This window comes from Pinus tabuliformis, chromosome 6, assembly GCF_031772625.1.
Source record: "Pinus tabuliformis cultivar Carrire ecotype Pingquan chromosome 6, CPIR1, whole genome shotgun sequence".
Taxonomy (NCBI): Eukaryota; Viridiplantae; Streptophyta; class Pinopsida; order Pinales; family Pinaceae; genus Pinus; species Pinus tabuliformis.
The window spans coordinates 704,482,490-704,494,534 of record NC_142292.1 but is presented as its reverse complement, the minus strand read 5'-3'; the positions used below and the strand labels follow the sequence as shown (position 1 = coordinate 704,494,534).

Here is a 12,045-nt window from a genome sequence, read left to right as displayed (position 1 = left end):
CTGTCCCTGATATGAAATTACGCTTCGATTCATATCTGTGTTATTAATTTCCCTTGCAATTTTTCCGCATTTGTCTGCGGATTACAACCTATCCAAGATCTGAATTTACTCTTCGGTTCCAATTGTCAGCCAGGGAGAAGCACACATATTCATCGTAGCAATTTGGTTGGCATGCATCTTATTCCATTGCTTAGGCTGTCTTGCAGGCTAGGGAAACTAAACGAGGCCACACTTATCTGATCAATATGGAGGGTAATGGCATTAGTGCCAATCTTGAGGCTTACACAAATCTGGTACCGTGTACGAATTTAGGATGCAGACAATTGAGGATTCAATAGAGTCGAGGATTCAACGTTTTGGAAATTGAATAAATTCGTTTTTTTTTTTTTACTGGATCAATTATAATAGTTTCTTACCATTCTACTACAGAAATTCACCCAAATAACTTTGTAATTTTTTTTTATAGGAAATATTGATTAGAATGCTAATACTATGGTTCAAATTGACAAGTGAAAAGGACTAGATTCTTAATAGTTGAATCTAGGGGCATGATTATACTTTTAGGTATCAAAAGGTGATACAGTGATTAAATTTGGCAGATGTGAAGAAAATGAGGAAGAGCACCAGACAATGTAAAAAAAAAAAAAACGCACTCTTCTGGTGAGGAACAACCTGAAACTGATCGAAGGGTCAACTGGGTAGCACCAAACACACTTCTTTCGTATTGGGTTTCCTTCTAAACTCGCTTTCTCAGTGATATTCCCATGGAGCAACAGCCACAGATCTCCGAGGAAGATGAAAAATTAGAGGCGCAACATCATGGACCCTATCCCATTGAGAAACTCCAGGCTTGTGGGATATCTGCTGTTAATATTAAAAAGCTCAAAGATGCCAGTATTGTATGGTAGAATCTGTTGCATATTTCCCCAAGAAGGAGCTTAACAAGCTATTAGAAGGAGGGGTGGAGAGAGGATCAATCACAGAGATCAATGGGGAATTTCAAACATGAAAAACCCAATTATGCCACACGTCTCTGCCTTACTTGTCAATTTTTGTTAGATCAGGGAGGCGGTGAAGGCAAAGTACTTTTCATTGATGCCGAGGGAACCTTCATACCGCAATGACTTTTACAGATCGTAGAAAGGTTTGGGCTCAATGGAGCAGATGTGTTGGATAACGTTGCCTATGCCAGAGTATATAATACGGATCATCAATCTAGGTTGTTGCTGGAAGCAGCTCCTATGATGGCAGAGACAAGGTTTGCTCTGATGGTCGTGGATAGTGCTACATCCCTTTATAGAACGAACTTTATGGGCAGGGGCGAATTATCAGTAAGGCAATTGCATCTTGCTAAGTTCCTTAAAAGTCTTCCGAACCCTAAAAGAACCTGAAAATAACACTATCATGGGTCCTGAACATATTGCAAATACCGCAGGAATGATACACATGGTCAATAAGGAGGCCGGTGTTACCAGTGATACTGGAATGGTAAGTAGAAATAGCGATAATGACAGTGGAAGCCTAAAATGCAAATCAGCGAGGGAAAACTCTCGTAACAATTTGGATAAGCGTGTAAGGTCTAAGAGTTGAACCAACAGCTTTGATACCAAGTGTAGGGACCAACCCTATATATTTATTATTATTATTATTATTTTAATCAATATAAAAATACAACCAGAAGAGAATAACATTGGGAATTCAAATTTGTTAAGCACTGTCTAACACATCCCTGAATTTCATTTCATTAAACATATCATCTAATTTACATATATTTAATTAAAGCCATAAAGAGATCATACAAAAGATTATTGTAACACATAGGTACCGTTCACCAGAAGACGAGATTAAAATTTGATTTGCCGCTACTTGTATTCCTTTGTTGTCGGTCACCTCCGAGTGTGAATGGCGATGTGCTTGATCTGAATGCAGTGACCCACCAGTTGACCTCTCAGCCTACTCGGATACTCCTCTTCCCCGCGGACCCCCAAAGATACAATGGGGTTGTACAATGGAGGAATATAATAGCTGGTAGAGGAGAGAACTCTTTGACTCAAGAGTCCCCTCTCTAAAGTCCTCTACCTAACCAAATTCAATATAGTTCATAGTCACTACTTTGACATAGTCTCATCCGTCCAACAATAGGGTAAAAAGTCCTTTCTCCCATGGCTTTCCCTTTCTTTTATAGGAGTCCTCATGGGTGACACTTGGCATTTCATGCATAATTAATTATTTTTGATAATTCAATAGTTTTATTATTCACCCACCCATGTGTCACTCTCATTAAGGATCTCCAAAATTATTTACTTAAATTTTAATTTAAAACTAATATTTTCCTCACCGCAACAAGATTCCTATTTCTTCTCCTAGTTGTCTCTTGATACCCCTTTTTACTCCTTAATTTGTGTTCATTACTAAAATCAATTGATAAGTCAAGATTTGATCCCCTATCTATTCCCTAATTTAAATCAAGTTATCTCTTAGATGGATATTCTTTTGTTGGTTGTTGCCACATGGAGGTTCTCTAAATTTCTCTAAAATTTAATTTATTAATCCTATTTTAAATCACTATCCTCTTCTCCTAACTAGGTTTAACTATTTTAAGATTAATAATTATCCTTACATTTATGTCCCTCTTTCCCCTTTTTACCTAATTAAATTACATTATCTACCTAAAATTATTTAAGATGGGAAGGTTAGAGTTTTTAAGGTAAGATATTTATTTCTTCCTATGATTCCCTTAACCCAAGTTTTATTTTTGATTTAATTGCCTCGGTTCTACTCATTATTTACCATTTGATATGAATTTACATGGTTTTCATATCTTGATTATATTTATTAATTTATTAATTTTTATTGATTCCAAGGGTGCCAAGTTCGGTCCTGCCCTTCAAGAACTTCCCTTGAAGTTCCAAGGGTGTCATGCCTAATAGTTATTTGTGATGCCAAGGGTGCCAAGTTGGTTGTTCCCTTCAAGAAATTCCCTTGAAGTTCCAAGTATGCCACACCACTTGCCCTTCAAGCATTCAGTGGCTACGAGGGGAAAGTATAGGTGCAATGACAAAGACCACTATCATTTCTTATGTTGCCTGCTATAGTGAGACTAATGGTGTTGGGGATAAGGGAATCCACCTTGATGTGTGCCCCCCGGTAAAATCCTTATGAGCGACCCAACTTTGGGACCTGCCCTCATGACATCGTGATCTTCAAGGTGATGGTGTTTCAACCTTTCCAACCCAAGTCACAGTGGGAGTGCCAGTGGATGAGATCAGGGACACTATCCCACCCCTCGCATGCAGTTCCATCCAATTTGTACAACCCCATCACCCATATGTGAGTCATTCGGCCAAGCAACTAATTTGTGTGTGCAACCACTAACATCTCATCAGAATATAGATAAACATATGTAGCAGGTTTCAAAATTGACTTAGAATTTCAAAGATAAAATAATATAATTTTTCATCAAACCAATTGCCGTCAACTCATTATATGTGAGTGCCTCTGGTGGTTTCTTGCTATACTCAATAATCATCAGTAACAAGGTTTCTCAGTGTTAGTCATTATCATAATAGCATCATTAACATCACCTAGTCGTTCGCATCATTGTTCATTGTGAACCAAAACTAATGCAAGTAGGTAATGTAGGGGACACCTCCATCATAGCTATCATCATCAAAACATCAATGGAAACATATATATCTATGAAACTATCAACATCGTAACATCAATAGAAACATACATATCCATCAAAGCTATCATCACTATGATTTTAATAGAAAGCATACATATCCTTTACTACCATCATCATCATAAATTCAATAGAGACCAAAATTAACCATTTATGCTACAATTATCATATTATCAATAGAGAACATGCATAACCATTAATGCTACAATCATCATAATACCAATAGATAACATACATAACCATTAATGATATCTTCATCATAATATCAATGGAGAACATACATAAACATCACAACCATTAATATCTCAATTATTAATAATAGAGACATGTGCCCGGATCCTCAACTTGAGTTTCTCAAAGAATAATGTGTGGGCCTTAGGGTTAGATAAATGTGAGTGTCATATAACTATCAGTCAACTAGAGGAGGGCACTACACATGCTATGGCATCAAAGGCTTGGACATATTGGAGAGAAGGGCTTTCAGATACTTCATAGTAAATGTATGGTAGAAGGTATGGCTAATAGCTCTCTGGATTTTGATTTCTGTGAAAATTGTGTATATGGGAAGCAGAATCGGGTAAGTTTCCCTTCTAATGGTAAGAGGGAAAAACATATATTAGAGCTTGTGCACAATGATGTGTTTGGACCTATGAAGGTTCCATCACTGAGTAAGTCTGTGTACTATGTATAATTGTAGATGACTTCTCAAGGAATAAATGAATATATTTCCTCAAAATGAAATCTGAAGTCTTTAACAAGTTTAAAGAATTGAAGGCTCTGGTGGAAAACCAGACAGAGAAGAAGATAAAGGTGTTGAGGACAAATAACAGTGGATAATTTTGCAACAAGGAATTTGAAGAATTCTGTAAGAAGTGTGGTATAGCACGGAAGAAGACTACTCCATACACACCTAAAAAAATGGAGTTGCAAAAAGAATGAACAAAACATTGATGAAAAGGGGAAGAAGCATACTAAGTGGTGTTGGGTTAGGATAGAAATTCTGGTCAAAGGTGGTAGAGACAACATGTTGCCTAGTCAACAGATCACCTTCATCAACATTGGAGGATAAGACTCCACAAGAGGTATGGACTGGTAAGAAACCCTCTCTTTCACATCTGAGGGTATTTGGATCTGATGCATATGTTCATGTTCCAAAGGAGAAAAGAACCAAGTTGGATAGTAAATTTGAAAAGTGCATTTTTATTGGGTATAAGGATGGTTTAAAGGGTTATAAGCTTTGGAACCCAGTAACAAGGAAGGTTGTGTATAGCCGAAATGTGGTGTTCAGAGAGGTGAAAGATGTTGTTAAACATGAAGTCCTATCAAAGGAACTTGAGAAGATAGAGTTTGAGCTAAAGGAGGAAGAATCATACTCTACAAAAGAAGAGGAATCAGAAGATGAAAAACCACCAACTCCGGTTGTGAGAAGATCAGTTCAAGAAAGAAGGAAGCCAAAAAAGTATAGTTCATCTGCTTTCTATTCAAATTTTTCTTTATCTATTACTGATGATGATCCCATAACTGTGAAGGAAGCAGTAGATTCAGAGGATGACAAACTCTAGAAAGAGGCCATGGTTGATGAAATGACATCTTTGCACAAAAATGAGGCATGGGATCTGGTGGAGTTTCCGACTGGAAGGAAACCCATTGGCAACAAATGGGTGTTCAAGAAGAAGATGAATGTAGAAGGAAAGTAGGATAAATACAAAGCTCGGTTGGTAGCAAAAGGTTATTCCCAGGCGTCGAGAATTTATTTTGGTGATATTTTTTCTCATGTTGCCAAGGTAGTTTCTATTATATTACTTTTATATGTTGTTGCTGCTTTTGATTTTGAGGTAGAACAAATGGATGTGAAGACAAAATTTCTTCACGGGGATCTGGAAGAGCAGATCTACATGAAGCAACCTGAAGGCTTTGTGGTGAGGGTAAGAAAGAACTGGTATGCAAGTTAAAAAAGTCTCTGTATGGGCTAAAACAGTCACCAAGGATGTGGTATCAAAAATTTGATACATTTATATGGGGACTTAGCTTCACCAGAAGCAAAGAAAATCACTATGTGTATTTTAAATTAGTTGGTGACCGTGTTATTTATCTGGTCTTGTATGTGGATGATATGTTTTTGGTTGGAAATGACAAATAAATTATCCAAGATTTGAAGACCCAATTGTCTTCCAAATTAGACTTGAAATATCGTGGTGTTGCAAACTATATTTTAGGCATGGAAATTAAGAGAGATCGGGCAAAGAGGAAGCTCTGGTTAAACCAAAGGAAGAATGTCGAGACAATACTGCAAAGGTTTAATATGCAGGATAGTAAACCAGTGAAGGTTCCTATTCTTGTAGGTGTAAATTTATCTACTGAATAGTGTCCCAAGACACAAGAAGAGGAAGAGGACATGTCACGTGTTCCATATGCAAGTGCAGTCGGTAGCCCGATGTATGCGATGGTCTGTAATAAACCAAACATTGCACATGTAGTGGGAGTATTGAGCAGGTTTATGTCAAAATCAGGGAAGGAGCATTGGAAAACAGTGAAGTGGGTTTTCAAGTATTTGTGTGGCACTAGTGATTATGGTTTGTGTTACCGAGGAATACCAGGATTGGACAGAGTTTTGGATATTCGTGGCTTTGTTGAAGTAAACTAGGCTGGAGATCTGGATCAGAGAAAATTTACAAGTGGGTATGTGTTTAACCTATTTGGAGGTGTAGTCAGTTGGATGAGTAAGAAACAATCTGTAGTGGCATTATCAACTACATAGGCATAATACATGACATCCACTCATATAAGCAAGGAAGCAGTTTGGTTGCAGAGATTGTGTTCAAATATGGGGTTAGTGCAGGGAGCTGTAAGAATAGACCGTGATAGCCAAAGCGCAATTTTCTTGGCAAAGAACCCTGCTTACTATTCAAAGACAAAGCACATTGATGTTCAGTATCACTTTGTGAGGGATATGACAGAAGACAAAAGGGTGTTGTTGGTAAAGGTGAACACTTTGAAGAATACTATAGATGCATTGACAAAATATGTGATCTCTGAGAAGTTCTCTTGGTGTAGAGAAACAATGGGTGTTGTAGAGTTGAATAAATGACTAAGCTCTCCTGTGGCCCCCGTGGAAAGAAAACAACAAGTGGGAGAATGTTGGGTTGTGATATATTATTTCCACGACTAGCCCATTTAGTTAACCGGGGGGCTAGAGGGGGGGGGGGGGGTGGAGCTGTAACAACCCAAAATAAACATGTAATTAATCAAGTAATTTATATTCAACATGCAATTCAACTAATTAACTTCAAATTCAAAACTATGATTAGAGCACTTATCTGTGATTTCGGTTGAAGTCTGCTATCTGCAACAAGGTTTTGGGGACGACTCTCCACCCAACCGTAGGCTCAATTGTGCAACGTCTTTCTATAACTGGCCACCCCCGAGCCCTCAATCAACGTTCTACTGCCAGTGACTCCTAAGTCTTAGTATACCATTCTCCCAAGAGAATGAAAGACAGAATCTCGGAAAGATGGAATGCCAGAATGCCTCTCATCTTCCTCACCATCTATTAAATAGAACAACATTGGAAGGGGAACCACATGCACACACTCCATGTGTCTACATGCAACTTTCTTTTGATTTTTAGCTTTCTTGTTTTATTTCCTTCTTTTTGATAGTTTTCTTGTTTTATTTCTATTTATTCTGATTTAGAGTTTTAGTATAGTTATTACTATTTTTATTTTTATTATTTTTATTTATTTTCTTGTATATTTTTAAATTCATTTATTATTTATGATTTATGATTTATTATTATTTATTATTAAGTGATTTATTATTTATTATTATATTATTATTTTTATTATTTATTATGTATTATTAAGGGAAGGGATATTACATGCTCTCCCCCTTTAAGGAACTTCGTTCCGAAGTTATGTTGAATTATGTATTATGTATTGTTTTTATTATTTATTATTTATTATTTCATTTACTTCCTGTTTCCAACACCATCTGCTGAACTAGTATAACCAGCAGGCATCGAAAGTCCCCAACACCCCGAGAAATCTCAAGGAATCTCTGTCCTTTTTCCCACTTTCGGCACCAGGCTAAGCCTGACCCGGTCTATATCCTAGTCCAAGGCTGGCCCCAAGGCTCGCGCCTGACTCAGACCTCATCTGCCCCAAGGCAGGCATCCGGTCCGGTACTCAATGACCCCGGGCATCTGGCAAGGCTGGCCCACTCCCTCCACAACTACTAAGGCGCACAGCCCCAGGCATCGAAGTCCTTTACATCCCTTCCGGACTTCGGCATCCCAATCCAATAACAGGCACCAAGCCTAGAACATCAGGCACTTGGCCTCCTCAAGATGGTCTCATAGCTCTTCTAGAGCTATCCATCAAGAGCTATATACAAGACAAAGGAACCACTGGCATATGTAGTGTTGATTGAGTTTTTCCCCAACCCATATGGTGTTACTTATTCTCCTTCGTGCGTATGGGCTCACACGAGATCATCAAATAAACCGGCCCTCTCAGCCTATTTGTGGAATCCTGTCAATCATCACAGCTCAACGTGCAACCAATGCATTAGCTATACCATCATAGTATCCTAGAAAATAATCCACATGCCAAGTCTTGCATGTCATTATGTAACATTCATCATTGTTAACTGCAACATTATGAATAATAACGAATTGCATGCTCATGCATGTCATAAATTTGTATGCAATTATCACATGCTTCACCTCATGAAATACCATCATAAGTTATGACATCAACATATTTACATCAAAGACATATCATGACTTCACATAATAAATGAACCACATGTCACTAAACCTCATATTATAGCATCATAATTCCTATGCCACGTTATGCATATCATATCCATCATGAGTATTCAACATTAAATACCTATCATCACGTAGTAAATGAATATGTCAATATACCTAGACATAACATCATGATGCCTATGCATATCATCCTCATCATAAGTATACATCATCACTATTGTAACAACTATATAAATATGAACCACATGAGCATGATCACCCTCATACCATCATATCATGAAACATCGTTAATCTTAGATACATTTCAATACTTATCAAATATAGAATAATATTCTATAAGCATTCTTATCATGATTCATCAATTTCATTTACTTGTACAAACATTGAATACCAAGTATGAACTAACATTATTCAACATCCATCCAGGATCTATGTTATCTGGTTAGTGTTATTAATGTCATGCTTCCATCAAGATACCAATTACTTTTAGATAATCTTTTCATGTTATTTATATTAGGTATACTCATCTAAGTACATCGTTAAATTTCAAATTAGCCTCACCATCTTCAGTCTTAATCTCTCATCACTTATTCTTCCTTCTCCAATGAAATTCATTGCTAATATGTTACCATTTGTATAATCATTTAAATCATCAATATCAAGTTAAAATTCCATGATCACTATACATATTTTTCTTATCCAAATAGCACACCTACAAGAGGTCATCCTTATTTAAGTCTTATTTTATACTTAATCTACCTGCATGAGGGCTTGTTGCCCCCTCATGATTTATTCATTAGTTGCATAATTTTCATTGTTCATCCTAAAAAGATTTCCTTTTCTCATCAAGTTCCCACTTGATCTCTATTATCATAGATTCACCCATGTTCAAGTTGGAATAGGGATTCTTCCACTTTAATTTTCACTCATTAATTATTCAGTTTAGACTTTGAAATGATTGGAAGCACTACCATCATTATCATCTATGAATGATTTGGTATGCCCATTGTATTTTGGCAATAACTTCTTTCACTACTAATGACGCGCACTAGTAAGTTGTTTTGTATGAGGTAACAATATATGATCAATCCACTCGTGAGTGAAATTTATTCAATTGCACCCTTTATTGGTTGAATCCCACTTCTTTTGCCAATTTATATGTAATCCTTATCAAATTCTCATTATAGAATTTCCAACAATATTTCTTCCTACACTTCATGCTCAATGTTTTCTCATTAGTCTACATCATGTATTTCTTTTTCAAAAAGTTAAACAATTATTATCCTTGAGATAGATTTGATAAAGTTGGGATAGATTTGATAAAACTACCACCCTTTTCCATTGCCACTCAAATTAATGAAAGTTGTTTATTCAATTTTTGAAGGATTTCCCATAACTAAAAGTAGAATAGACAAAGCATTTTTAAATTTAATCCATATGCTAAGTATAATTAAAAGTAATGTAGACAAAGTATTTATTAATTTGATTCATATGTTGTATAGCTTGTATTTCTCTTAGTGAGTATGAAATATATTTTTTTTCGAGATTGTGTCATCTAAGTGTTATGATCATAATAAGGTACACTGGCATATTAATTTCTAAAATAGAAATTTTAAGTAAAATTATAGTTTAAAAAATTATATCAAAATTTTCATCTAAATATTTTAATCATAATTATAATAAAGTACATTGGCATCTTAATATCTAAACCTAAAATTTTATATCAAAACTTTATTTAAAAAAATAAAATAATTAATAATAATAATTAATTATATTATACTAATTGAAAACATTTATGGGTAACCACTGAAGAATTCAAATGACTGGCGCTTTATTTAGGAGTCACTGCTTTTCTTTTTCGACTATACAAAATTCTCAAGAAGAGAAAAAGGTAAAATAATATATTGGTTGACTTGAAGCAAATGAGAGTCACTGGTAAAATAATATATTGGTTGACTTGAAGCAAATGATTTCCTTGATCTTTGATTACTCTATATCCATTGATGTTTAGTTTCTACATCTGCTCACTGGTAACTAGCATAAGAAAGTTGTGTTTATATGGTTAATTAATGCATTAAATAATGTAATATTATACTCAACATCATAATAGTTAATTAAACTAAACTGAAATCATAGTGTACTATTTAGATGTATCATAAAGTTTAAACAATAATACATGATTTAGATGCTCCATAAAAGTATCTTTCTTAGCTAAGTAAGCACTCTTAATTAGTTCACCACACATTTTAATCAAGTAAATAAGGAAAGTTCTTAAAAATAACATCTGCATCTTCCCAGGTAGCTGACCCTGAAAATTACTTCTCCAAAAAATACATCCTTAAAAAAAAATAACATTCATTTATTTAAAAAATATTGAAACAAACACCAATTATACTAAACTTATTATGCAGCGATTAAACTGGTGACTCTAGGAATTAGAGAGATTGGCAGTGTCTTTCACTTGCTATGAAGACAAAATTAAAACAATTAAATGGGTTTTCTAGTTTTTTTTTTTTTAAGGATATTTGTTTATAATAATTTAAGGCACAATTTTGAACCATATATATTGTGACACAATATATATGCTCGAAAAATAAAAATAAAAAAATTACAATAACCTTAAATGCTAGACGATTGAGACATGAACAAGTGTTCTAACATAGGTCATAAGAGTCATAAAATATACTTCAAAAAGTATTGATTTTTTTTTTATTTATTTTTTTAATCTGATGGTGGATAATACCCGAGGTTATATAAGCAGAAAAATCATGCCAAGATTGCCCTCTTAGCCAGTAGAGCGTCTGCTCGTGGGTCCCAATCTTAGGAAACTATGCTAAATTCATTATACAAGCTCCAAGAGATTATGTGAAAGGTATAAAAATAATTCGTCCAACTGATTAAGTTGTCATTGACAAAAAAACACTCCTTGATAAAAATATATCAATCGAAGAGGTTTAAGAGTTTTACAATAACACCGTTTTAAAAAAAAATGAGAGTTCGGAAACATCTTGAATAAATAAGTTAAATAGAATTGCGTTAAAATGAGTGGACTGATAAAAAATAAACAGTATCACGAATTAAAGACCAAATTTAGGCAACTAGAGCCGAAGGGGGAAACTTCTTAAATACGTAAATAAGTTGGGTTCAAAGGAATAGAATGAACATATTAATTATTCAAATTGATCTTTATCTCTATCTAGAATTTTGAGGCATGTTTTTATTGAGTCACCTCAAATTGAAAGTAGTGGACTGATATGGGTTTGGCTGAATATGGGATTCATTTAATTCAATGAAAGGGAAATTATATGGGGATTCATTTAATTCAATGACTAATTTATTATCACATGAATTATAACATTAGAAATTTGTTAGAAGACAAATGACTGTTGGTTTATAGAGAAGTGAATTTGTTAAAAAAAACAAGATATGAAAACCTCTCGGCTGGGTAGGCATGTTACACTAACGCACAAAGAAACAGACATCTCCCTAACGTAGGCTGTAGAGTGGCACAAAAAGTGCCAGAATATTACATCAATAAATATGGAGACACACTCACCGAAATTTCTCCAGCGAAATCAAGAATGCAACA

At 35.0% G+C, this 12,045-nt stretch overlaps 1 pseudogene; it reads left to right on the top strand.

Moving 5' to 3' along the window:
- Positions 1–764: 764 nt before the first annotated feature.
- Positions 765–1,391, top strand: LOC149260629 (DNA repair protein RAD51 homolog pseudogene; annotated as a pseudogene).
- Positions 1,392–12,045: the final 10,654 nt, after the last annotated feature.